Raw genomic sequence first — 22,432 nt, 5'->3', positions numbered from 1 at the left:
CCTTCAGTTGACAGTCATTGACTGCCTGTAGCTTTGCATCTGAGGATGAGGCCTTGTGAAAATTTCCTCCATTCATGTTAGGATGTCAGTTAGTGTGGTCTCTGCAGGTCTTGTGCAGGCAGCCATATTGAGTTCCTAGAAGCAGCATCCCTGCCCTGTCCAGGAGAGACTGCCACTCAGCAATCTTCCTGGTCCTCAGGCTCTTAAAATCTTTCTGCCTCTTCTCCAACAATGTTCCCTGGGCCTTAGATGTCAGGGTTGTGTTATATAGAGATGCCACTTTTGGTGATAGGCATCACAAGGAAACCAAAACTCTTCCCTTGGGTTGTACTTGCCAAACTCTGGCATCCTGAGCACTTGTGTTGTAAGCACTCACTGCACAACTGAGCAGGTGTCTATTGGGAATATTAAAAAAAGAAAGAAGAAAATCTCTCTGCAAAGAAGAAACAGCGCTAAGGGTGGGTTTGATCACATGAAGAAGCATAATTTTCACTTCTCATAAGGAGATTGAATGGGTGATGTGTGGTCCCCTGATGAGCTGTCACGCACACGCTCTTCCCGAGGCATCTTATTAACTTGTAGTGTAACTCTAGGGTTGGCATCTGAAAGAACCTTGTGCCTTCCTGGAAACATAAGAATGTCAATAATCTCTATGATAACCTCATCTAACAACAGAATGTGAAGAACATTTTAAGTAGTCACTACCACATTCCATAAATGATTCTAGAGAGCACCCCATATTTCAGTTTACATGCTGGGGCTTATATGACATCCCTAGTAACAGGCTCACTAGCTGGCAGAACCATAATGTAAGCGGGTCAGGTGTGGAGCTTACAGTCCAAACCACTGTGTTAAGTACCTAGAAGACAGAACGGCTCCTTCGTCTGCCCATCAGCTTTAGTGAGGCATGGTTTCCATAAAATAAAATGCATCCATTTGTTAATTGGTGAAAGTCCAAAGTTGTTCACAATATTGCCTGCTTGCTCTTTTAATATTTTGAATTTTAGTTATTGGTAATCTGTATTGGCTTCCTTACCTCTGATTAGCCCAGGTAGATGTTTATAGATGTGCTATTTAGTCACTCCCTGTCTCCCCACAGCAAGCCTTCACTAACTGTTTTCTCTGGCACTCTTTCATTTATAATTTTACCGTTTTCTATTCCTATTTTACTTGTTTTCATATGTCTGCTTACCTTAGATTTAATTTGTTCTTTGTCTAACTTTTTGCGTACATCTGACTTCCTATGATAGGTTATTAATTTAAACCTTTTGTCTTTTCTAATTTAAGCCATTAGAGATAGCTAAAAATTTCCCTGTAAAAGTATTCTAGATGCATCTAACAAATTTTATTATGTTTTCAGTTGTGTTCTATAAATAATATATTTAAATTTTCGTCACAACTTTTTCTGGATTTTTTTTCTTACCTCTCTCATCATTCTTGAATCCTGGATAATGCTGCAGCCTTGAAGTACTGTGGGCGGTGGTTCCATCAGGCAGTGGATCTATTATAGGTAACTTTGAGCTTTTAAAAGCTTCTTTTTTGGTCTTGTTATAGAAGTTCTAGAGTGGCTGCCGTAGTGGGCTAGTTTAGCCATTTCTGGATGCTTGAGAGAATCTGAGGGATGCTGCAGACTGTCTCTACTCTGGCTTGTCAGAATGTTCACATCTCCCAGCTGTGTGTAAGCACTGGGAAGTTCTTACTGTATGACTATCCAGTTAACCTTTTCCAGCCTCGCTGGTTTTGTCATATAAATCTGTGAAACTGCACTCGGTTCCAAACCTAATCTGTTGATTTCCTAAAGTTATTTCTCTGCATAGTTCTCTCATCTCCTTAACTCTCTGTCCTACAGATTCCTGCTGTCTCATCTCTTCTACACAGTTAACCTGTCTTAGAGTTTCTACTGCTATGATAAAACACCGTGACCAAAAGCAAAGAGCAGAGAAAAGGGTATGTTTCTACTTGCCTGTCTCAATCACAGTTTCCCATGAAGGGAAGTCAGGGAAGGAACTCAAGGAAGGAGCCTGGAGGCAGGGATTATCATTGCTTTCTCAATCTGCTTTCTTATATGTGCCAGGACCATAAGCCCAGTAGTGGCACCACCCAAAATAGGCCAGCCCTCCTATGTCAATCACTAATTAAGAAAATGCCACACCGGCCTTCCTACAGCCCAGTCTTATGGGGGCGTTTTGTCAATGGTTGTTCCCTCTCTTCAGAAACGTCTGTTTGTATCGAGCAGACAAAAACTAAGCAGCACAATTGACCTTGTCAACTTGACACACAAACGCATTGCTATTCAACTACAACCTTCCCTTCCCCATCTGTCTCCAAAATGGCATGTAAATATTAATGTAACAACATAAAACACTCACACTTTTCTTAAACATTAAAATTCTATCACATTTATTACGAAGTTAACCCTTAGTAATAAGCCAACAGAGCCTTGGGGATGGACTTTCAAATAGCATAAATCTGGACCACATGACTACCATCCTTCACATGCACCCAGATGTCCAAGCCAACAAACTGCTCCTTTCCCAGAGGCAGAATGGGCTTAGGTACTTGTACTTAACATGCAGGGCTCAGTTGTCTCCAGGGAATGCTGGTCAGCTTGATGAGGTCGTTTCCCTATTGGCAGTACAACATACCTGTAGCTGTATCCTGTCATCTGAAGACCTGCACAGACTGAAAACCTTCCAACTCTTGAAAGTCCCACAGCCTTTAAAAATTCACTTGAGAAGTCCATTCTCTTAGAAACATCCAAAGTCTCTTGTAGAGTTCAAAGCTATTCTAAAACACCCCAAACCTCTCTAAAATAGCCAAAGTTTCTCTAAAATTACAAAATCTTGTAGCTGTGGGCTCCTATCGAACAAAAAATAAGCTAGATATTCTCTTATTTCTGAAAACTCAGGGCATATTCTCATATAAAATTAAAACAAAACCAAAATTCAACAGTGTAAAAACTTTGGTGCTTGATATCTGGGATCCCGTCATGATCCTGTGGGCTCCAGTGATCCTGGGCCACTCCTCCGATTCAGCCCACTACAGCACACACAGCTTGTCTCCTAGGCTCAGGCTGACTCCATTCCAAGGCTGTTACATTCCTTGACAGTTATTCTGCTGTACTGGCATTTCTAAAATGCAGAGGTCTCAACTACAACCTTCACCAATAGCCTCTCCTGAGCATTCTTCAGGAACTGTAACCCTGCCCCATGGTGCCAAGCCTCACAACTCTCCATGACCCCCTTCGACCCTGGAGCTTCTACTACAACTAAGGCTGCCTCTTTATCAGTGGCCTCTCTGGCCTCTCATAGCACCATGCTTCAGCTGCTCTCCATGATCCCTTCAAAGCCAATACCACCTGGGAGTCTCTTACACATGACCAAGTTCAGCTCCCAGGATGAGACACAGCCTTAGCCAGCTCTGGAGGACAGCTTCTGGGTGCTAACCCTGAAGAAATACTTACCAGATTTTCTTCAACAATGCTGGTCTCTTTTTAGTTGATTCTTTTGCCCCAGATGGCCAGTATCCACTGGCTCACTAAAGCAAAGATTTCATGTTAGTGGTTCTGGTCTCTTGTTAATCACAGCTGATTCTTTAGCCCCAGCAGACCAGAACCACATATTCCTAATGAAAAATATCATACAAATGTTCCCAAGCGAGTCTTTGCTTCCTTCTGAAGCTTCACAAGCCAGGCCTCCAACATCTGCATTTCTCTCAACATTCTTATCTTCCAAGCTCCTGCAGATCAGCCCACTTAATCTCTGAGCACTCAATGGCTTTTCCAGCCCAAAAACACAAAGTCATGTCTGTCACAGTAATACCCAACTCCTGGTGCCAATTTCTGTTTCAGGTTTTCTTTTTTTTTTTTTTTTTTTTGTTTTTTTGGTTTTTTGGTTTTTCGAGACAGGGTTTCTCTGTGTAGCTTTGCGCCTTTCCTGGGACTCACTTGGTAGCCCAGGCTGGCCTCGAACTCACAGAGATTCGCCTGGCTCTGCCTCCCAAGTGCTGGGATTAAAGGCGTGCGCCACCACCGCCCGGCTGTTTCAGGTTTTCTTTAGCTGTGATAAATACCATGACCAAAAGTGATGTAGGGAACAAAGGGAACAAAGGGTTGATTTCATCTCACATGCCCCCAAACAATCCATAATGAAAGGAAATCAGGATAAGAACTCAAAGCAGGAAGCTGGAAGCAGAGACCATGGGGGAACACTGATTACTTGCTTGCTCTTCATGGCTTACTCAGCCTGCTTTCTTATGCATCCCAGGACCACCTTCCCAGGGGTAACACAACCCACAATAAGCTGAACCTTCCTACATCAATCACTGATTAAGAAAATACCCCACAAGCCTTCCTATAGGTCAATCTTAAGGAGACTGTTTGTGTGTTTATTTGTTTATTTGTTTGTTTGTTTTCCAGGGCAGGGTTTCTCTGTGTATTCCTAGCTGTTTTGGAACTCGCTCTGTAGACCAAGCTGGTTTCAAACTCAGAGATCTGCCCTGCCTCTGCTTCCTGAGTGCTGGGATTAGAGGTGTGTGCCACCACCTCCAGGCAAGAGACATTTTCTTAATCATAGTTCTTTCTTCTTAGATATGTCTAGGTTTGCATCAAGTTGACAAAACTAACCAGCACCACCTCTCTCTCCTTAACCAGGTAGACTATCTGCTTATCCTGAGATCTCCATTTCTGTCCCTGTACCAGGAAAACAAGCCACAGTTAGGATGAACCTCAGTACCCTTCCCAGGGACCAGAGGCCTAGGATGCATATTATCCAAGTCTTACATAAAACAATGACCATGTCCTACATATGTTGTGCATCTTTCTAACTGCTTAAAACGTTAGTCCCAATGACTCTGTCAAGTCTGAAAGTCAATCTCCATGTCATTTTCTTTTTTATTGGAAAAAACAAAAAACAAAACATAGTCTCCAGCTTTCAGGTTCCTCAAGAAAAACTTCTTAAGAAAGTTACAGGTATTGTATTCTTGGCATTTGAATTCAGGCACCAATGCTGTAAAAGCATGAGACAAACAGCCTTTCAGAAAAATTTCAGGAGCACAGTTATTTTGGAGTTCTTTGCTGCCGGCTGAAAATCACAGGTGATTGATTTTTTCTCCTGCCTATCACTATTTTTAGCACAGGTCACTGAATCCAGGTCCTTCTTGCCGGTGTCTCTTCTTCAGTGAGTGAAGGGAGATTTGGCAGATACAGTCAGCTGACAGGCACTTTCATTGATTTGTAACTTTGGTGATGGCACAAAGGATTTGTAACTCTGTAATTTTTTTTTCAACCATCATCTAGAGTAAGCAGATGGAATATTCAAAGGCAGGAGAAACAGAGAAGATCGAACAAACTAAAGATGGATTCATCCCCTGATTCTGTGTGTCGGAGTGAAGAAATGCCATGAGAACTATTGGCAGGAGTCTAATGTGGAAGAGCTGAGCGTAAGCATTTTTTTTTCTTTTTTTGTGCTTGGCACAGGGTGCAGCAGTTGGCTGATCTTGAAAAGGGGAGATAAATTTCAGAGTGGAGCAACAAAAATAATTAGGCAATGAAAAGAATGAGCCTATGGAAACAAGAGTTTGTGCATGTGTGTATTACAAAGACTACAAGTGCGTCTTCACATACAGCCTAGTTGTGCTTGGGAAGCACATAGAGCTATTTTGTAAAACACCTCCAGATCATCTAACTTTATCTTCACAGCCACCTGTGAGTACAGAGTTTAATTTAGATTTTGTAGAGAATTAGACAAAGTAGAGTTTTAGAGATTTGCCTCCAAACCCAGAACAATCTGATAAGCGGAGACAAATGAAGGCAGGGCTTCTTCTGGTCCATTAGAGAAGGATGTTCTAGCTGGTGGCTCTTCATTCCCTTTTGAATGCCACAAAAGAACAAAACATCAATAAATGAAATAAGGCACACAACAACATCACGAAGACCCTCCAAGTAGTTTCATGTTGCAATTTTTTGAATTCCTGGAGAAAGACAGGGAATCAATACACATCAGTTTTCACTAAGCGTTCTTGCACTACTGTAACCAAAATACCTAACACAAACAACCTAAGAAAAGCAAGGTTTATTTTTAGCTCATTGGATCAGAGGATTGCAGTCCGTCATAGCCAGGGAGGTAGAGCAGAGTGCCTCAGTCCAGAGCAGAGGGAGCATATGGCAGGAGAAGTTCCTGTAATGGTGGGCTAAGAAAAGAAGGAAACAGGCAGGGACCAGAGGTGCCTATGACCTTCATAGCATCTCCTCCCCACAGTGACCTACCTGTGCAGCCAGCCTCACTTCCTAAAGGCTCCTCAGCCTTCAAAAGAGCACTGCAAGCTATGGACCAAGATTTCAAACCATAACAACCATCCATGAAAAATCCACCAAAATAGTAAAGTGACATGCTAAGGCACAACCCCAAAGGATCATGGAGAACATGAGAAGAAACGCAAACAAACTTAGGGAGGACATAAAACAGAAGGAATGCACAGGAAAAAACTGAAGCCTTAGCAGGTGGTAATAAACCCTGGATGCACCCCCCAAAAAGATTCAGAAACTGGCACCATAAGCAATCTGTGAAAATGTGAATTGGAGGGAAAGGCTTAAACAGGAAATTATCTGAAAGTCTGCTAAAACTCAGATTTCCAACTGAATATGGATAGCCAAGGAACTAACCGTAGTGTGCATCAGCAAAGGGAGAGGGGGCATTTCTTTCAAGAAGGCGAGATAAAGGTGCCTCCCTTCTGATCTGCAGTCCAGAGAAAAACTAACCTGGAGAAGTATCTTAGTAAGTGCTGCAGAAACCACTGGTCCACTGAGCTCACAGAATGCCAGTGACTAGTTGTGGGAAGAGACCAAATCCCCCACTGCAGAATCTGATGGCCCTAGAGAATACAAACAGAATGTTCTCATCCACAAGGAGCAAGCCTGAAGACAATAGCAGTCAAAAAGCTGAATGCATGCTCTCATATGTTCAGTTAGACATCAGTCCTCCACAGCACTAAACGAATATCCACAAATGAACAAACACTCCATCTAAGGAAAGCTTCTAATATTAAGGAGTCAGACAAGCCAGGCAGTGGTGGCCCACAACCTTTAATCCCAGCACTTGGGTGGCAGAGGGAGGTGGATCTCTGTGAGTTCGAGGCCAGCCTAGTCTACAGAGCTAGTTCCAGGACAGCTATGACTACCCAGAGAAACCCTGTCTCGAAAAACACAAACAAACAAACCAACAACAAAAGATTCAGACAAGAAGGAAGGGAATAAAGGATGAGCAAGAGAGATTATATAGAGAAAAGAACTATCCAACTGGCCAGCCCCAGACATGCAAAACAGACACATACACAGAGAGAGAGAGAGAGAGAGAGAGAGAGAGAGAGAGAGAGAGAGAGAGAGAGAGAGAGAGAGAGAGAGAGAGAGAGAGACTGTGTAACTTCAGAACGCTGAGACAGAAAGGATCATCCAAGCTGCCAGAAAGGAAAAATTGGACAAAAATGGGTTCAGTTGCTCAATACTTCATACTAGATAACAATGTAATGACAGAATCTTTTTGAATTTTCAAATGAAACTTTTCAAGTTAGAATTTCCTATCAAGCTGAACTACCATTTTAAAATGAAAGAATGCATTTTCAATCATGCAGGAGTGTCAAAAGAAAATTATATTCCATGAGAATCAAACAGGAAAAACAAGAACAATCGCAAACAAGCCATTCAACACAGAGCAGAGACAAATGTCTCAGCTCCCTAGGCACGGCTATGAAAGATATGAGGGGAATAGATTCAGCAGTACAAACTGGAAACCTAACTGGAAATGAACATTCTCAGACTCAGTCGAAAGAGTCAGTAAAGAGTCTGCAGTTGGATTAATACCAAGTATACAGAAAACTCAGCAAATAGAAGACCATTCTAAGACGGTGCCTCTGGATCAGGGAAGAGGCCTCAAGTAAACCATCACTTTATAGAGAGTATAAGAAAGAAAGGAGGTTGGATATGTGCAGGTAGGCACCAGAGTGAGAGAATATAGCCTTGCATTTGATAGAAAAAAGCTGTAGCTTAAGGAGATGAAAATATATTATTTCAATGATTAATTCTAATTGTCAACTTGACATGAACTAGAATCGCCGGGGAAGGGGGTAGAGGCATGTCTGTGGGGTATTGTTTTGGTTATCTTCATTGATGGGGAAGACTCAGCCTGAAAATGGGCAATATCATCCTCTGGATTTGGGTCCTTGTGTAAGACTAGAGAAACTGAGCAGCCCATCAAGTGTACATGCATTCATTTCTCTCTGTTCTGGACTGTGGATGTGACGTGAGTCACTGCTTTAAGCTCCGACTGCTGTGCATCTCCTGCAATGATTATAACCTGGAATTGTAAGCGAATCTAAAACCCGGCCTGCTTTTTACCAGCAGAGCTGATCACATGCACAGAAATGAAACTAGGAAGGGCCTCCAGTTTGGGGCAACACGGAGCCAAACAACCCTGCATAAAGTCAGAAGAGCAACACGGCACGGCTGAGCAGAAGCAGAAGCTGGAGAAGCACACAGATCTAACCCTACCACCAACTATGAAACCATGACCAGTGACCACACTTTTAAAAGCTGCTGTGTCCATTTATAGGACAGAAATGAAGACAGTAATGTCTAAAATATGACTGTGTATATCACTGGTAGTCATATATATTTTAAAACAACTGCTAGTAACTACAGAGTAAGTAGAATATTTTTAGCCCAGTATAGAATAAACACACAAATAAAATAGGTTTTCTGTTAGAAGTGGCCTGTTTATAACCATTGGGATAGTTTGAATGTAACTAGACCCCATATCTCATAGGGAGTGGCACTATTAGGAGGTGAGCTTGGTTGGAGTGGGCGTGGCCTTGTTGGAGGAAGTGTGTCACTGTGGGGGCGGGCTCTGAGGTTTCCTATGCTGGCATTTGGAAGGCTAGCTCTCGTGCCTGTCATCTGCAAGTGAGCTCATGAGTGTAATAGCCATGCCATGTCCACAAGAAAGAAATTCACAACACTCCTCCCCAGCCTCTGGATCGTAGCATTCTTTCTGTCTCCGTTTCTACAATGTTCCCTTCGGTGGGAGTAAAGGGTTGCTATAGACACCCTGCTTAAAGATGAGAACCCAGGCTCTTATTCCAAGCACTTGGACGAGTGACACATCTCTACCCTGACTGCTGTCTGCTGAAAATGAAGTTTCTCTGGCCCAGGCCTATAGATAGAAGTGTAAAACTTTAAAAGCCAATTTGACAGTGTGACCATTTAGCAGAATAATAGTAGGAGGTTCTACCCTGAGGCCTACAACATCCCGGAGCATGGGCTTCTGACCATGATCACAGTAACAGGCAAGAGATTCCCTCTCTGGAGCAGGTCTCAAACATAACCAGAAAGTAGTTGGCGGCCCTGTAACAGTCATAGCGCTATGGCGCCCGTGTGCAAATCTTTCCTGGCAGATCAGCACTGCTGAATGAAGGGCCCAGCTATGAGTGAGCCAGCCCATTGATGTCTTTTATCCCCCCCCGCCCCCACCCCAAAACATATCTAGCACCTTCCAGCACTCTGAAAGCAAGCCAAAAGGGAGGATGTTTCCCAGTCAGTACGAAATTTATTTCTCCATGTCCTACAGCTGAAGTGCGGGGTGTCTTCAACAATAGGGTCTTTCTGTGTAATTACGGTGGGTAACCAAGGATAATGGCAACAGCAGCCTGCGCTGTTGCAGAGATCTCTGGTCTCCCTGACCTGTAATTTGTAGAAAGGTATTCCACGCCTTGTGCTTCAGTCTGCCGGAAGTGACACTGTCCACCCATGCAGGACAATTTCATTCAAACATGTTTAAAAACATTTTTAATTTTTTGAAATTATCTTAGTAGCTAGTGGGTTTTCATAAGGCTCTTTAGTTGTTGGTTTTTTTACTCTTTACTCTTTTGGCTCTTAGCTCTTTTGAGGGCCCGCCACCCAGCTCCCAAATAAATACACACATTGAGTCTTTTTTTTTCTCTTTCCTTTTTTCTTTATTAAGAAATTTTCTACTCACTCTACATCCCACCCATAGATCCCCCCTCCTCCCTCCTCCCACCCTCCAGCCCTCTCTCCCAATCCATCCCACATCCCATATCCCCCAAATCAAGATCTCCCATAGGGAGTCAGCAGAGGCCACTTCACTGAGCCTAGGCAGGTCTAAGCCCCTCCCCACTGTGCCAAGGCTGTGCAAGGCATCACACCACAGGCACCCAATTCCCAAAAGCCTGCCCATGCACCAGGGATAGATCTCGATCCCCCTGCCTGGGTGCCCCCCAAACAATTCAAGCCAAACAACTGTCTTCCATATCCAGAGGGCCTAGTCCAGTCCCATGGGGACTCCACGGCCACCAGTCCACAGTTCATGGGCTTCCACTAGTGTGGCCAGTCATCTCTGCACGTCCTCCCATCATGATCTTGACGTCCCGCACCTGCAGAATCCCTCCTCTCTCTCTCATTGATTGGATTCCCGGAGCTCAGCCTGGTGCCGGGCTGTGGATCTCTGCATCTGCCTCCATCAAAAAGGCTCTATGATGACAGTTAGGATATTCACTAGGCTGGTCACCAGAATAGACCAGTGCAGGCACCCTCTAGACCACTGCCAGCAGACCAAGGTGGGGTCAACCTTGTGGATTCCTGAGAGCCTCCCCGGCACCCTGCCTCTTCCTATTCCCATGATGTCCTCATCTATCATGGTGTCTCCCTCCCTGCCCTCCCACTCTGCCCCTGTTCCAGCTCGACCCTCCCATTTCCCTATGTTCTCATGCCCCACTCTTCACCCTCCACCACCACCACCCCACACCCCCAGTCCGCTTATGTAGATCTCACCCACTTGTCCTTCAATGGGCCATCCATGTGTCCCTCCTAGAGTCTTTCCCTGTTAGCTAGCCTCTCTGGAGCTGTAGGTTGCAGTCTGACCATCCCTTCCCTCACATCTAGTATCCACTTATGAGTGAGTACATACCATGTTTGTCCTGAGTCTGGGTTACCTCACTCAGGATAATATTTTCTAGTTCCATCCATTTGCCTGCAAATTTCATGATGTCATTGTTTTTTACTGCTGAGTAGTACTCCATTGTGTATATGTGCCACATTTTCTTTATCCATTATTCAGTTGAGGGGCATCTAGGTTGTTTCCAGGTTCTTGCTATTACGAATAATACTGATATGAACATAGATGAGCACTTGTCCTTGTGGTAAGATTGAGCATTCCTTGGGTATATGCCCAAGAGACATACACTGAGTATTACTATTATTATTTATGAATGCCTGGCCTTAGCTTGGCTTGTTTCTAACCGGCTTTTCTTAACTTAAATTATCCTGTCTGCCTTTTGCCTCTGGGCTTTTATCCTTCTCTATTTCTGTATACCTTTCTTTACTCCTTACTCTGTGGCTTGCTGTGTAGCTGGGTGGCTGGCCCCTTCTTTTCTCACTCCTTCATCCCTATTTTCCCAGATTTCTCCTTGTATCTATTCTTTCTGCCTGCCAGCCCTGCCTATCCTTTCTCCTGCCTTGCTATTGGCCATTCAGCTCATTATTAGACCAATCAGATGTTTTAGACAGGCAAAGTAACACAGCCTCACAAAGCTAAACAAATATAACATGAAAAAATTCAACAAATCTTTGCATCATTAGACAAATGTTCCACAGCATAAATGAATGTAACACATCATAAAATAATATTCCACAACACTCTTTCACACATTCTTAGTTTTGGTTAACCCGCCCACTGCCCCATCCTCTCCCCATCCCCGTTTAGTGTCTTAACCCCTAGGGCCCTCCCTTCACCATCTGGGTTCCTCCACATTCCCACAGCCCTCCCTCTATAAATCTTTTCCCCACTATTCTACTTCTCTAATTCATTTTACCCATAATCTAATCATTCTCTTCCTTGTCTTGGTAATATTGTGACCAGTTACATGTATTTCATGTCCCTTCTTCAAGAGAAGTGATCAGATTTTCAGGTTGGCTTACTAAATATCCAACATGTAAGATTATTAAATACAATGAAATCGAATTAACTGCTTTTCTGTACATGGAGAAAGGCTTCTATTGTACCTTATTTCTGTCTCCTCTAAAAACAAACAACTAGTCAAAGAAATGCGTCCATTTTGACAAACATGATGAGATGTTTTAGGTCAGTATATTTGTGCTCACAGTTAAACTGTAGGAAAATGTTGAGCACACAGTAGTTGTTGTTCCTTCAAGGGAAGGAATGCAAAATCTGTTTGCTGCCTAAGAGGCTGGAGCACACGTGCTTTCCAGCCTGGCAACCTTTGCTTATCTTTGTGGCCAGAGACTTTTCTGGCACTGGGCCCTCTCCAGAGCCTTATCACGAATTTGTTCTTCTCAGTCAGTCTATAGAATCTATCTTTGTATATTTTACAGAGAGTTTCAATGTAGTCATGTCTAATCTGTATTTAGCTTCCTTTGTTCCTCAAGGAGATTTATGTATGTTTTGTTGTGCATGCAGGATTCAGTTAATCATCAACAGAATTGTTTTCATGAAATTATGCTATGTTTAAATATGCCTGAAATAAACAACATTGGGTCAGACTCCTGAAGTTTGAACCAACACAGGCTACTGGGTTGTGTTGAGCTAAACTGCCCTCTTGACTCCTGTGGCTTCTCACTCTGCTGGCTGTGAAGTCACAGAGACCCCCACAAAGAAACATGAGCAACCAGAATATTTGCATCAAAAACTACGTCTCTGTCTCTAAATACTGAGGCAAATGGGTGCAAGCTTATATCAGATGTCTGTGTATATGGAAAAAAACAACACTTCTCCTGCTTCAACTATCTTGTTCTTCCTACTCAGAGGCATCTATGGCATGTCTCATATCTGGAGTAATAGTAATTCGTGTTGCATTGAACACATACTATGCCAAGTCTTCATAAAAATTTTGCCACCCTCTTATTAAAGCTATTTTCTAACCAGTGAGAAAGAAGCTTGGTGAACTTTTCTTACCAACCAACTGAAAAAGAAATCTGTCACTCAAAATGATTGGCAACTTCAGCTTTCTGTCACAATTGAGAAGAAAGGCCAAAACAAACAAAATCTTAGCTGAATATAATCAACCATGAAAGTCGAGTCAATGATTTATATACAAATGCTGCTAGAAGCGTTTTTAAACTGTCTTAGGAATTTGCAGCTCAATTCATTTATATTCTCTACAACAAACACAGCACTACAATTTATAAGGGGCCTCCAGGCATTTCATTTGTTAGACTGATTTACAGTAAATTGGCTTATTCCAGCATAATAAAGAATACTCTTTGCTATATGCCACCAAAATAAATTAATCAAGCAATTTAAAATTGAATTTTCACACACGTCCTGTTTTGTTTCTTCAAAGATCTAAAACAACAGCATATCTCATCATTTAAAACCAATAATGTGATTTGTGTTTTTGCAGAAACCAACAACAAATTAAAAACCAAAACTTTGCATTAGCAGCAACATAAACAGCCAACTGTGTTGAAAAATGGATCTGCTCTTTCCTCCACTGTTATCCTAGAACCTGGAGTCTGGGGGCAAATGGAGCCTGGTGCAATCAAGGGATTGGTTTAGAGGCTGTAACTCTTCGGGACAATGCAAATTGCTTCTCACATTAAAAACACATTAAGTTGCTCAGCAATTCAGAGAAAAGCATACAACTGCTCTCAAATTTTAAAATACATTTAGGTGAAAAATTACTCCACGTTGTAAAAAAGCCTGAGGCTACTGGGATGTACCTTTTCATGTGTGCAGTAAGGGATGATAGCCTTCTCTATAGTTTCCAGGGCTGAGGAAGTAGTCCTGTTATTGAAAATGTTAAAAGACAGTGATTAATCATGAGCAGTGTGAGGCCCTTGAAGCAAGGAAGATAGAAAAACTGCCAATGTGAGCAGCTTTGGGGAGGAGACACAATCAACCCTTGGTTGATTCTACTAATGGAAAGAAGCATTGTGAATTATATGAACGCCATTAAATGCCCACTGAAAATCAAGACCAGGTTGTCCGAAAACTATAAGGTGAAACTGTGGGATATGAGCATGCTTTCCCTACACACACACACACACACACACACACACACACACACACACACACAGGACCGATGTGTGCAAGTGGGGCCATAAGGTAACCTGAATAACATTTTCAAAAGTACTCTACAGTATTAAAGAGGTTGCAGTGACATTCAACAGAGCGACATCATTCTGGATGCTGCCTTCCAGCTTAGAAATGTATCTCTGTGGACTGCTTCTGATGCCCAGTCCTGGCCCTAACAGAGAACTAAAAACTGAAAACACACACACAAAATTATGAGCTGGGAAATAACACTTCTGTCATTTCCCATAATCATTGAGACTAGAAGGATGTTAGAAAAACTGGTTCATTAAGGCTTTGTTGTCATAGGTATAAAGACATGGCTCAAATAACATGCACACACATGCATACACCTACACACACACACACACACACACACACACACACACACACTACACAAAGACAAGAACATACTCACTATTCATCAGCCATTTCTACAAAGTCTTGTCGCATGAATGCTCATTCAGCTTTTTACAAATAATATTTAAAGACATGTTTTAGACATCACACTAAATACTGACATTAGATTCTTAAACAAGGCAAATAGAGTTATTATCAAGTAAAGCACATAGTAAGGTATACAATAAACACATAGGCATATGCTGTTCAGTTACATTTTGAGAGACGTGTTGTCAGACGACTTTGTCATTATGCAAACACCATGTAAGATACTCACCTAGGTGTTACATTAGCCGCATTGACTAGCCTAATACAGACCCAGACAAAAGAGTACACACACACACACACACACACACACACACACACACACATACACACACACAAAAAAAAACCCTCTGAGGAGCCAATAGCACAAGGTTAACTCAAAGTTGTAGAGAAAACAGTGCAACAGGACATCCATAAACCTGCAGCCAGTGTGAATATAACACAGAACTTTGGGAAAGACCCTTTGTAAGCACAAGAACAATCTAAAACAATAAAAAAAGGTATATTACAGTAAATACATAAACTAGTAATAGAGACATATATTATCACCATCAAGCATTAAATACTGTACATAATTTTATCGATGCTAAACATCACAGAACCATCTGTGTGGTCATCCACATCTTCACAAGCACATGAGTATTGTACTGTCCATCATGACAGCTCTTACACACAGTGGCAGTGACAGGAATTCTCAATACATTATAATAATATGAGGCCATCCTCTTATGAAATCATGTGACTCATACCATATTTTTTTTTTTTACTTTCCTTTCCTCTTCTTTTAGGTGGTATACTCTTGTGTTAGATAAGATTTATATATATATGAAAAATCCATTTTCAATAAAAAGGAAAAAAGAATTCTAAAAGAATTCTAAAATTTGTACCTTGATTCCAAAATCTCCCTGGACTGAGCAAGTAGCTGCTAAAAGATCAGCATACATATGTATATATAATTAATAATAATAATAATAATAATAATATATGATGTGATTTATATATATTAATGGAAAGTACAGAGCAAAACATATCATTTAGGTCAACATGCATGCTTTGGCTCCCTCCAAAATGAAAAGTGCAAATGAGAAATTAAATCCAATCCAAGGGGAAAGCAACAATTTTTAGGAGTTTCACTCTGGTTGTCGATATTTAGGAATAATAAAGAATTCACTGAAAGGACATCAGATTCCCAAGGAAACTGTTCACGTTTAACACCAACACAGCAGAGTCCAGAAAGGGTCAGGAAAAGGTCAAATGGAAAGTGTAATAATGATACTTGATTTTGCCCAGTAAACTTTGGGAGATAGGAGAGAAGGCAAGAATACACCTGATCAGTAGATCCGGAATCCCTTCCCTGGTGCAGTGTGGGGTCGTAAGCACACTTTCACCAAGTAGCTGTGGAAAGTGAACAAATAACTGAATATTGTGCTTCAGTTCCTTCTAAGTGACTAATCTGATCCTGAGAAACATTCCATGTTAGCCATGCTTATTATTTTGTTCATGTTAACAGCAGCCATAATTATAATTTCTATTGTCCCTATTTTCACATTTCTTTAATAATATTTTAAATTTATTCTTTGAAAATTCCATATATGTGTACTGTGAAGGGGCCCCAAAATAGCTTGACCACACAGCAGCCGTGACAGACTTAGGGTCCTAGACACAGCTTCTGTGACAAGCTTACTGGCAGGTAACAACCAGATCCAGGAAAAGCCATAAGCTGACACCACCCAGGGATCTACCCAGGGGTGAGGAAGTACCTGACATCCCAAACATTCCAACCATTAGATAAGGTGGCCAGATGTACTTGAGTCTAGCACACATCTATTTTTTGTTTTACAGATACCCCTAGACAATTGTCAGCCAATCAGGGTCCTGGACCCTGGAAATCCCCTCACCCCAATCTCTGCTATGATAAAAACTCTGCCCCACCTGAGTTCAGGGCTCTCTGCTCTCACCACTGTGTCAGACAGACAGAGGGACCAAGCTTTGGAGCTTGAAATAAAGGCTCTTTGCTTTTACATGTGGGATTCGGTCTCTGTAGTGGTCTTTTGGGGGTCCCCGTGATCTGGGCATAACATGTACAACGTATCTCAGTCATATCTTCCCTACCTGCTCTCCTTCCAGTTCCCCTTGGGACCCACTTCAATATATCTCTCTCCCTTGTGGTGATATTTTGTTTGTGCTGAAATGTGGCAATACTTTATTTGTATGCTAATAAATAAAGCTTGCCTGGAGATCAGGGGGAAAAGGCTAGCCATTTTAAGTAAACCAGAAGTCAGGCAGCACACACCCTTAATCCCTTAACAGGAAGAATCTCTGTGTGTTCAAGGCCACACTTGGGAATGGAGCCAAGCATGGTGACACACGCCTTTAATCCCAGTACCAACCATAGAGGCCTGGAGGTCTATACAGACAGACAGAAAGTGACAGAGCTGTGCAGGAAGAGGAAGTGAGGTAGCTGGGCTAAGATAACCAATGAGAGGACAGAACAGCTAGGCAATAAAGGAGAGAGTAAGACAGGAAGTAACTCGCATTTGGAAGCTGCAGAGTTGGTGAGGTAAAGTTGGCTGGTGGCTTTCCCTGTTTCCCTGATCTAAGGGCTTTCACCCCTATATTTGACTCCATGTTTTTTATTTAATAAGACCATTTAGAAATTTGTCTACACTCCCTCCCAAGTTCAGGTCCTTTTAAAAATGTGGGCCATTAGTGCTGGCCATATGCCTACATATTCACCAAGTCATTGGCAAACTATCGGTGGCTGCTCCGGCAAACAAAAGCAGCCAACAACGGCCAAGAGCTCTGCAGTTAGGGGTGGGGCCTTGGAAGCCCCTTACTTACCCGTGCTTGAGCTATTTAACTGACTCCATCGTGTGCAGCTGTCCACAGCTGTTGTGCGCTCAAGTGTACGACCGCCTCGTCATATCCAGAAGCCAGCATTTCCCAGCACTCCCCCCCACCATTCTCTGCCTTACGCCCTTCCAACCCCTCTTCTGCACTGTTTCCTGAGCTGTGTGGGCTTGGCAGGTGGATACAGATGTTCCGTCTATGCTGGACACCTTAGGTGCTTAATCTCAGCACTGTGAACAGCTGTGAGTTTGTTCATCAATTCTACTCACTGCAATAATATGAAACTTCTCAGGCCAAGGGTGAGGGCAGCACACGTAGGAGCTGCAGCCTCCACAAATTACATGGCCACAGTCAAGTCCAAGGCACTCTCTTCGAACTAGGAAATGCCTGAATCCCCTCTCAGTGGCTCTCCATTTGTGTTCTTGTCTTAGGTTGTGGTTCATTTTGCATCGGCTTGACTGGGCCATGGGGTAACAACATGCTTGGCCAAATATTTTTTTCTGTATGTGTGTGTTTGTGAGGATGCTTCTCGGGAAGAGGGGGTGTCATTTTAATCAGTAGGCTGAGTAAAGTAGATTCCTCCCCCTGGTGTGGGTACTGCTCATCAAATCAGCTGGACCTCTGAGTAAAAGAAAATGGCAGACTTCACATGAATATGAGAGATCCCTTCTTGTCTGCTGCCCTTGGGCTGGGATGTGACTTTCTTCTGCCTTTGAACTTGAACTGGAATGTCAGCCCTTCAGTAGTAATAAGCCTTCTGCTTCCCAACTAGTACAGCAAGATTGGCTCTCTCAGATCTCTAGTTTGTTGACACAGAATTAAGGACTTTCTTTGTAATTGCTGGGTTAATTTCTTATACTAAATCTATCTATCTATCTATCTATCTATCTATCCATCTATCTATCCTTCTCTTGCTCTCACTCTCTCCACCCCTCCCCCTCATACACACACACACACACACACACACACACACACACACACGCATATACACGTGTGCATTATGTATACTCAGGTTCTTTAATATGCATTCTAGACACAGGCTCTGCTTTTCTTGAAACCCTAACATACTCTGTAAAACAACCAAGGAAATCCTTCGAGAAAGTAAATTTGACCACATCAGTTCTGTACTACAAATACTATAGTGGCTTCCCCTCCTTCTTGGAGTAAAATTTTTGATATTTTAGGGAAGGGGAAGAAAAGGGAGATGGAGAGGAAAATTCCAACATGCTTGTTTCACCTCCATCCACAGTCAGATGAGAATGCCAACTAGAGCATGCTGTGTGACTAGATGTAGATTTGAGTTCACCTTGTCAAGGGGGTGAGCTATCCTGAGCTTCAGATGATTGACTCGCACTATTTAAATGTTAAATAACACAGTTTTTTTAGATGTAGAAAGGTACATGTTAGGAAATGGCTTACAATGTCTATGACAAAAATAAAGTGTGACGTAGCATACATAACCAGACTCTGTAGAAATGTTCTGACTGGCTCCTGGTCCCTTGTCCAGACACACCTACCACACTTAGCATCTCTGCTTCCCCTTAGATAGTAAGTACATCAGCATATAAAGATATTCATCAAGGAGCACGGACTGCACATTAATCTGCACTTCAATCTGCAACCCAGTGGCATGAGCCGGGCATTTTACAGTGGATCCCAATGGCCCTCCTACCATCGTGGGATGCATGGTATTCTATAATCTGGATATGTCCTATTTGATGGAATAATAAATGTGATGCCACAACCATTTGGGGGTTTCCACTTTTTGCTACAGTGAACACTCTGTGCATGTATCATGGTGAAACTTGGAGAGTGTGGACTCAGTACAATTTCTTGCAATGAATTGTTTGGTCAAAGAGGCCATGCAATTTAAATACTGAAAAATAGGAACAAATGACCTTTAAAATGTTGTGCAGGTACATGCTCTTGCCAATAACATTGGTACTGGTCATTATTAAATTTAAAAATAATGACCATTTTACAGATGTAACTAACATCTTGTTTTGGTTTGTATATTTCTAATTGTGATTTTTCACGCCTATTGACACTTTAAAATATTTTTCTGTGTGTTAGATGTTCATGTCCTAAATCTTTTTTATTATTCTACTTGTCATAATGTTAATTAAAATAACTTTTGTGTATGTTAAAATCATTTTCTCCTTCCTAATAAGTCAACATAAATATTTCCCCAATCTTCGTGATGGTTTTCATGAAATTTTCTTATATAGTCTGGCTTCTCAACTGTATTTTGCTTATAATAACCTTTCCTGTTCTATGATTTTTTAAGGAAATCACTGATCTTTTTAATCTTTTGGTTTTTGGAGACAATGTCTCACTTGTATGTCTGTTGACCTGGAACTCACAGACGTCTGCCTGCATCTACCTCCTAAGTGCTTGGATTAAAGGCATGTGCCACCACTACCGGCCACTATTTTTAAAGAAAAATTATTTGCATACATATACACATGATTAAGTGTATATGTTATGTGGGGGTCAGAGTATCCTTGAATTTGATTGTCTCCTTGCAGCCTGTGGACCTTGGGGCTCAAACTCAAGAATCAAGCTCGGCAGCAGCCATCCTTACTTACTAAACCATCTCGTTGACCCGGCTTCATTCACTCACAGGTCTTTTACTGTCCACATTTCCAATTTCTGCACACACCCTGCTGTCGCTCTTTTATTTCTTCATTTCTGCGTGAGGTTAACAGTTCTGCTTGGTGGAGAATGCAAGGCTAAAGCAAGTGCTCTTAACAGAGTGAGGATGCTAGATCTACAGCCCTTGCTTCAACTGCTATCACAGGGGCCTAGGCTTCTGGCCATGCTGAATTACTGCAACAGCTTCCTAATCAATACCTGCCTACAATGTCTCCCCAAGGCAGCAACCAGACGGATCCCTTTTAAATATGAAACAAATCCAAATAAGATAATTTTCATTCTTCTTTTCAGAACTGTCCAATACGTCTCAATTTTGTATATCACAAAGTATCCAGATGCCACCCAGTATCATAAAATCAATACATAACCCACATCCCACCACTTCCTCTGGTCGGTCTTCAGCTCTCTTGTCACTCCACCCTAGTTGTATTGATGTTTCTGGTGATCCTCACTTGGGCCAGATCTAAGTCCACCTTGGCTATTTGTATTGATTGTTTTCTAACTAGAAAGCTTATCTCAGGTGGTCACATAGCTCTCTCCACACCTCCTCCATGTCTTTTATCAAAAGAAAACTCAATCACACCATCTATGGATAAGGTTAAAAATACCTTTCCTCCTTTTTCACAAACTTGACCTTGGGTTTTTCATTTTAACATTGTTCCCCTGGCAACTTGATAAAGGCAGAAGAGTATCCCTGTTACCAAGCAACAGCACTTTAGGAGGCGAAAAGCCTTGATCCATATACAGGAGCATCTGGATTGGAAGCCTGAGTGTGAGCTATAAATATGTAGCCAGCGCCCATCTCTCCAAACTGCTCTGCAGTGACAGCTCTTAACTGAGCATGGGGCTTGTAGAAAGTCTGGATGGGGTGCCTGTGAGTAAAACTTGAAACCCTAAATCCAAGTTGAGTTTCTAAGCCAGGTTGAATGTTACAGTTGTCCAAATGGTTCTGCTTTCCTCATAACCGAACAAAATTTGGAGTTAGAGACTTAAAACAGAAAAGATGGGTGGCATTGTGACATGATGTCATGTACAGAGTTCAGCGGGGGGAACTATACAACCAAGTGGCTTAGAAAAACTCTCCAAAAATAGAGCCGGGTAGTGGTGGTGCACACCTTTAATCCCAGCAACTCGGGAAAGAGCGGCAAGCGGATCTCGGTGAGTTCGAGGCCAGCCTGTGTTACAGAGTGAATTCTAGGAAAGGCTCCAAAGCTACACAGAGAAACTGTCTCAAAAACAAACAAACAAAAAAAACTCTCCAAAAATGGCTCATAATATTTGAAATAAGTTTACAATTTTGTGTTGGGCCACGTGCATAACCATCCTAAGCCACATGAGGCACACTGGCCACAGACTGACATAGACAGTTGCAAGGTCTGCTTCCCTGAAGGGTAACACTGGGCTTCCATCCAGGCTGGCCTGCTCTTTTTTCACGTCATACTACATGAGTCCTGTTCCTAGTGTGGTCAATGGTGATTTTGTTGAGCCAACTGCTACAGAAGTAATCATGTTCTTGATTACTCTCTTAATAAAGAGTAAATGATTTTGAAGTAACCCATGCAGCAGACAAGCACAATACGGGGGACCTAGAAAGTTCGGAGTGAGAGAGCTAGGCACACTGAGGATGGCCCAAGAATACAAGCCAGAGCTGATTATAGGAGTTGAGATAATGCAGGCACCAAGAGGAACAGCCGCAGGGTAACTCATCTACACATCTCCCCTCCTGTTATCCACTCAGGTCTCGGATGCCTGTGTTCAGCTTCCTGCCCTTTGGATGGATTCTGTGGAGTAAACCAATACTGTCCCAGCCACTATTCTTACACTTACTGATGGAGCTGACAATTGTTGGCACCTGGCTGGAGCGGTGGCCAGCTCCTCAACAGCACCCCCTGGGAAGTCCCCCTAGAAAAGCCTAAGACTGAGCCTTTTAAGCCTTTCCAGTCCAGGAACTCCTGCTCAGGAACCTGTGATGAGGGTGGTCATTTGAGGATTGCTCTCTAGTCCAGGAGCGTAGACTCAGGAACTCATGGAACATCACTTGCTCTTTCTCTGCCCCCTTTAGGCAGATCTCTGTTTCCTGCTCTCAACCCAGATGTTTTTATAATACTAGCTAGGACTTACTCACAGATATTCTTGACCCTTTGTGCCAGGGAATGTGGAGGGAGTTTCGGAAACTGAGCTGGGAGAGCGTACCTTTGAGCCCTATGTTGAAGGCAAAGGTGAAAGCTGAACTGTAAAATTTCACAGCATCACCTGTGGCTCTATTTCTGTTTCTCTGAGAAGGGCTGACAGCTTCCAGGAAGGTTTCCAAGAGTTTGGGTTCCTAACCAGCCAATGGGCCATGTCTACAGGAGAGCACCCTGTTTGGAAAGACCCCTCATAGTACA

General features: G+C 42.5%; 1 long non-coding RNA gene across 1 annotated transcript in view; it reads right to left on the bottom strand.

The window, feature by feature from the left end:
- LOC131908421 (uncharacterized) overlaps nt 1–14,045 on the bottom strand; it is a 96,878-nt gene extending 82,833 nt beyond the window's left edge. The window contains exon 1 of the long non-coding RNA XR_009378587.1: nt 13,745–14,045. This is a non-coding gene — a long non-coding RNA (uncharacterized LOC131908421). The remainder of the gene's footprint in view (nt 1–13,744) is intronic.
- Nucleotides 14,046–22,432: the final 8,387 nt, after the last annotated feature.

This window comes from Peromyscus eremicus, chromosome 4 (genome assembly GCF_949786415.1).
Source record: "Peromyscus eremicus chromosome 4, PerEre_H2_v1, whole genome shotgun sequence".
Lineage (NCBI taxonomy): Eukaryota > Metazoa > Chordata > Mammalia > Rodentia > Cricetidae > Peromyscus > Peromyscus eremicus.
The sequence above is the reverse complement of the archived record's forward strand: the minus strand, read 5'-3'. Positions and strand labels throughout refer to the sequence as shown.